Source organism: Humulus lupulus, chromosome 6 (assembly GCF_963169125.1).
Source record: "Humulus lupulus chromosome 6, drHumLupu1.1, whole genome shotgun sequence".
NCBI classification, from domain to species: Eukaryota; Viridiplantae; Streptophyta; class Magnoliopsida; order Rosales; family Cannabaceae; genus Humulus; species Humulus lupulus.
The window spans coordinates 79,934,572-79,940,422 of NC_084798.1; the positions used below are offsets into that span (position 1 = coordinate 79,934,572).

The following is a 5,851-nucleotide window of genomic DNA, read 5'->3' on the forward strand; positions in this document are numbered from 1 at the left end:
GGCCAACAATTGCCTCACTCTAGCGGGCCAGTGTGACTCTCCAATCGTTCACACCTTTCAGCCTTCAATTATCTCCAGCTGCCGACACCTGTCCTCCAATTCCTTCACCAGCAGCTCCCCGAAGCACCCACGTAGCCAGCCTCACGCCTAAGCTCATTCCTCCCTTCAATATTACTTCAGCCTCCAGCAGCCCAAACGCATGCCAGGCCCAGCGTCTCCTCCAAAGCCTCTCACACCCAGCACCCCAATGTAATCCTCAAGGCCCAATTCAGCCCAGCAGCCCGCCTACATGTCACCTCCTCATTGGCTAGAAATGGGTCAAAACCCACCTCTGCCACTAGCCACCTTCAACCCATATTTTGTGGGTATTGGGCCTTGCAAAATTACCATTTTGAGCTTTAAAGCTCATCTTTTTTGGTGTCTTTGAAAAAGAACATATTGACCATGCCCCAAAATAACTAGGTTAATATTTATAATAAGATTTGATTTTTCAAAATCATATTTTATTATTAATATTTCAAATTTATTTTTGTAAACCCCAATTGTTGTTTAATTTCTTTTTAGTCCTTTTTTTTCTCTATAAATAGAGACTCTTTCTTCACACTAGATATGTAATTTTTAGAGTAAAGAAACTATAGCAAAATTTCTACTCACTTTCTTCTCATATTTTCTTCTTAGAATTTTGTGAGGATCATGAGCATAATGACCTAATCTTCCTAGTAAGGTTAGGGATGATTCCATATGCTAGTGATGTTATTTTGCTACTTTGATTTACTATGTTCTTAATGTAAAACATTTGAGTTATTTATGTTCTTTCATCTCCATCTCTATTTTGTTATCTTTATTTACTTATGCTAATAGTATATAGGATTAGTCATGCTCTTTCTATGTGCTTCTAATTAGTAAAATTAATATTGATACATAATTTTATGTCTAATCTTCTATTGCATTATTGTCATTGGGTATTTTGTCATTTTTAGATTTTTCATAAGATTAACATTGTGTTTTTAAAGTAAAGAACTTTATAACTCAAATGGACTTTTGTTAAAAAAAGAATATAGACTTTAATGTTTGATTTTCCAAGTAAATGTTGGGATGTGAACTATTTACTTGTGTATTTTTGTAAATCAAGTAACCAAGTAACTAAGCAAGCATATGGATGATTCTTGAAACCTTCCCATTTCTCAAACTCTTGATTACATCTTACCTTTATTTCACTTATCTCATTTTATCATTTCATCAAAAAGACAACATCAAATCTCAAATCTCTTTTCATTTCCATCTTTTTATTTATTTCTTGTTACTAATTTTTGTGTTATTTCCTACTACACTTTTGAGTTTAGGTTACCTCCTTGTGGATCGACCGCCCGATTATACTACAACCATCGATTAGTGGTTGTCACGATTTGAGCGTTAAACAAATTTTGGCGTCGTTGCCGGGGAGGTAGTTTTCAAAGGTTGAGTGAAATTTCTACCAAAAATGTTAGTAACCTTATTTGTATTTTTGTTGGTATAAATATTGTGGCAGTATAGTTTTTATTTACTAATTTTTAGTTAAATTGATTATTACTATTAAAAAAATCATAAAAAAAAAAGTTAGTTATTTATATATATATATATATATTCTTTTTCTTTCTTCTTCTTTTCCTGTTTTTTGGTAAGACAAAAATAAAAATAAAATTACACATATATAAGTATACATATAAAAAAAAACGTAAAAAAAAAACATATATATTTATTTCTCAATTTTTTTTCTCTACTTTTCGGTTACGAAAAAAAAAACCGAAAAAAAACATTATATAGATATATATATAAACTTATATAATTTTTTTCTCTCTTTTTAACTATAGTTTTATTAATCTTTTTTTTAATTAAATAAATATTTGTAGAAAAAAAAAAGATTAAGCTCGTTATTTTATCTTCACTTTAATTTTCTTTATTTTGTTTTTTGTGTTTATTTTATTTTGTTGCTTAGTTTAGGTTTTTCTTTTCCTTTGCCTTAGTTTTCCTTAGAATTTAGGATTTTTTTTTAAAAAACAACATAAAATTGCATAAAATTGTTCATAACATTTCAATCATAAAACGCTTAGTATTGGGAACAATTGTGTAATATTACAAATGGTAGAAACCAATATTGTTCTGTTTAGAAAGATTGGTTGTTAAATAAGGTTTGTGATAGCGTTACCCTCCACACTTACCTGGGAACCTCGGGGTGTTCTGTCTAGGCAAGTGTGGGTGTAAAGCGGTACCTTAGCAACCTTCTCAATCGGCCTGGGAACATTTCGAGCATCTACCTTTGTACTATTACATTGTTGAACTTATTACTATAAGAAAACCAAGCTTGTTCTGTCAAAATAAGCAATTTCACTCTACTTAAAGGTTGTTTGGTTGAAAAGGTTGACTTGTGATCCACCATACTTACTCAGTAACCTCGGGGAGTTCTAGTAAGGCGTTGGAGATCACCTGAAAACCTCCAAATCTACATGGGAACAAGTTTAAAAAAAATCAAAAAAATAAAGACATAAAATAAATCTAATTCTGATTTCCGAGAGTGGATGAATTATCACGAAACTTCCAGTGACACTTCTTCCAATTCATCTGTCACTCCTACCAGAACTCCTTCCACCAATTCTGCTTCTCCACAAACTTTCGCTGATAATAATCCATTCGCAATGGCTCGCAATGATGACATCCAACCAAGAACTCTCAATGACTACCTCCATCCCACTCGCACTTCCACACCTTCATGTATTATCTTCCCTCCTAATATGCCGCATTAGATTTTAAATTTGGCATGATTCAACTCTTGCCCACGTTTCATGGAATGGAAAATGAAAGCCCATATGTGCATATCAGAGAATTCGAGGAGGTAGTAGCCACATTCTATAACCGAGCCGAAAATGTCAATGCTGTGTGACTGAAGTTCTTCCCTTTCTCCTTGAAGGACAAAGCCAAAAGCTGGTTATACTCTTTGAGACCTAGGTCTGTTGGAACATGGGAGGAGATGACCAAATCCTTCTTTCTGAAACACTTCCCTAGCCATAAGACCAACAGTCTAAAACGACAAATTTTCACATTCTCCCAAAAGGACAATGAAATGTTCTATCAAGTCTGGGAAAGATTCAAAGATTTGTTAAATCAGTGCCCGCACCATGGCTATGAGAACTGGCATTTGGTCAGTTACTTCTATGAAGGCCTCACGAGTCATGATCACCAGTTTGTAGAAATTCTATGCAATGGTGAATTCCTCGAAAAAGAGCCAGACGATGCTCCGGAATATCTCGGAGAAACCGCGAAAAAGTCTCACACCTGGACTGGTCCAAGTGCTACTGATAGCACCAACCGACACAAACCATTTGGGATCTATCAACTTCAAGAAGAGGATAGTGTTAAGGCCCAACTCGAAGCTTTGAAAAATCAGTTTGAGGTCTTAATGGCGAAAAATGGCCAAAAGTCGCACATGATCGCTCAAGCGGAACCGCAAGAACCTTGCTTTGTTTGTGGAGGGACGGAGCACTTAGCTAAGGACTGCTTAGCTTTGAATGAAATAAGGGGGGTTTATGAGGAGCAATGTAATGCCTTAGGGGCATATAACAAGCCATTCTCCCATACGTACAACCCTGGTTGGAGAAACCACCCAAATTTCAATTGGAGAGATTCCAACCAAGCTCAATCGTCTGGAGGCCAATGGAGAAATGAGCAACAAGTTCAACCATCAAAGGCGTATTCTGCACCTCAATACAATGCTCATCCACAACGAAATTCTCTCGAGAATACTCTTCATGCACTCATGGAGGAACAACCCAAACTGAATCGCCAAATGATGGAAGAAATCAAGGAAATGAAATGTCAATTCTCAAAATTGACTGAATCCTTGGCCATTCCGGAAAAAGGCAAACTTCCTTCCCAACTGAAATTCAATGTGCAAGGCCAACACATGACCCAATCTTCAAATTCTAATGATCAAAATGTCAAGGAAGTGAATGCCATCACGACGAGAAGCAGTAAAACTTTGCAAGACCCACCCATAAAATCCAACACTCCCAGTACTCCAAAAGTCATTTCCGAAAATCCACCACTCAATGCCACTCCAAAAGTACCATTTCCCCAGGCTTTGAAACCTGTTGGGAAACCTCCTGATAACCGAGCTGAACTCCTTGAGTACTTGACACAAGTGAAGATTAATCTTCATTTTCTTCACATCATTAAACAAGTGCCCGCTTATGCCAAAATCATCAAGGATCTATGCACTGCAAAAAGGAAGCATCATGTCAAGAAGACTACTATCTTGACTGATCAAGTGAGTGCGGTGATTGAACAAAAGGCACCGCCAAAATACAAAGATCCCGGTTGTCCCACCATTTCTTGCCAAATTGGGACCCATAAAGTCAGTCAAGCCTTACTTGATCTTGGTGCGAGTGTAAAACTCATGCCTTACTCTGCATATTCGCAACTCGGTCTTGGAGAAATGAAGCCAACATATGTTGTGATACAGCTTGCTGATCGTTCCACCAAAAAGCCTAGGGGTATTGTTGAGGATGTATTTGTTCAAATTGAAAAATTCTATTACCCCATGGATTTTCTTATTCTTGATACCCAATCTATGGTAAACATGGAGTCTAAAATTCCTATTATCCTCGGAAGACCATTCCTTGCCACCGCAAATGCTTTGATCAATTGTTGGAATGGTCTAATGAAGATATCATTTGGAAACATGACTCTTGAAGTCAATATCTTCCACATCGGGAAACAACCCCGAGAAGATGATGAATGCTATCAAACATTCATGATTGACTCTTTAATTCCCGAGGAGGTTCAATTGCGCAGCAACTTTGATAATCTTGATGAACTCCTCTTTCTGTCTGACAACGAAAGTCCCAGTTCTATTGAGTCTACTCCTTCAATATCGAACCGCATAGACTCACGCCATAGAAGGACCCAGTTTTGGCAACCTCGCTTTGAAGAGCTACCTCATGAGAAGGCACAGCCGAAAACTTCAGCCGAAGAGGTTCCAATTGTTCAATTGACCCAACTTCCCGAGGGTCTGAAACATGCCTTCTTGGGAGATGGTGAAACCTTTCCAGTTATCATCTCGTCCAACCTTCAAAATTCTCAAGAATTGCAGTTACTCGACCTACTGCGAACGCATAAATCTGTGATAGGTTGGACCCTTGCTGATATCAAAGGTATTAGCCCTTTAATTTGCTCCCATCGAATCAATCTGGAGGACGAAGCCATCCCTCAAAGAGACCCTCAAAGGCGACTGAACCCCACAATGAAGGAAGTTGTAAAAAATGAAGTTTTGAAATTGCTAGACGCTGGTATTATTTACCCCGTAGCTGATAGCAAGTGGGTCAGTCCAACTCAAGTTGTGCCCAAGAAATCTGGTGTCACCGTGATCCAAAATGAAAAAGGGGTCCTTGTCCCCACAAAAACGGTGACGGGGTGGCGCATGTGCATTGATTATAGAAAATTAAATGCCGCCTCCCGCAAAGATCATTTTCCACTCTCATTCATTGATCAAATCCTTGAACGTGTAGCTAGTCATCCTTTCTATTGCTTTCTTGATGGCTATTCTGGCTATTATCAAATTGAGATTGCATTAGAGGATCAAGATAAGACCACTTTCACTTGTCCCTTTGGCACTTTTGCTTTTCGGCGTATGCCATTTGGCTTGTGTAAAGCACCAGCTACTTTCCAAAGATGCATGATGAGCATTTTTAGTGACATGATTGAAAAATCAATGGAAGTATTCATGGATGACCTAACTGTTTTTGGAAACTCCTTTGAGACATGTCTTCTTCATCTTGAAGTTGTTTTAAAACGATGCATTGAGAAAGGACTTGTACTC

The 5,851-nt window shown here is 37.5% G+C and overlaps 1 non-coding gene across 1 annotated transcript; it reads right to left on the bottom strand.

Annotated features, from left to right (window-relative positions):
- Window positions 1-3,052: 3,052 nt before the first annotated feature.
- Window positions 3,053-3,159, bottom strand: LOC133787651 (small nucleolar RNA R71). The gene has a single exon (XR_009872657.1). It is a non-coding gene; the product is annotated as a small nucleolar RNA R71 (small nucleolar RNA).
- Between the last annotated feature and the right edge of the window lie 2,692 nt (window positions 3,160-5,851).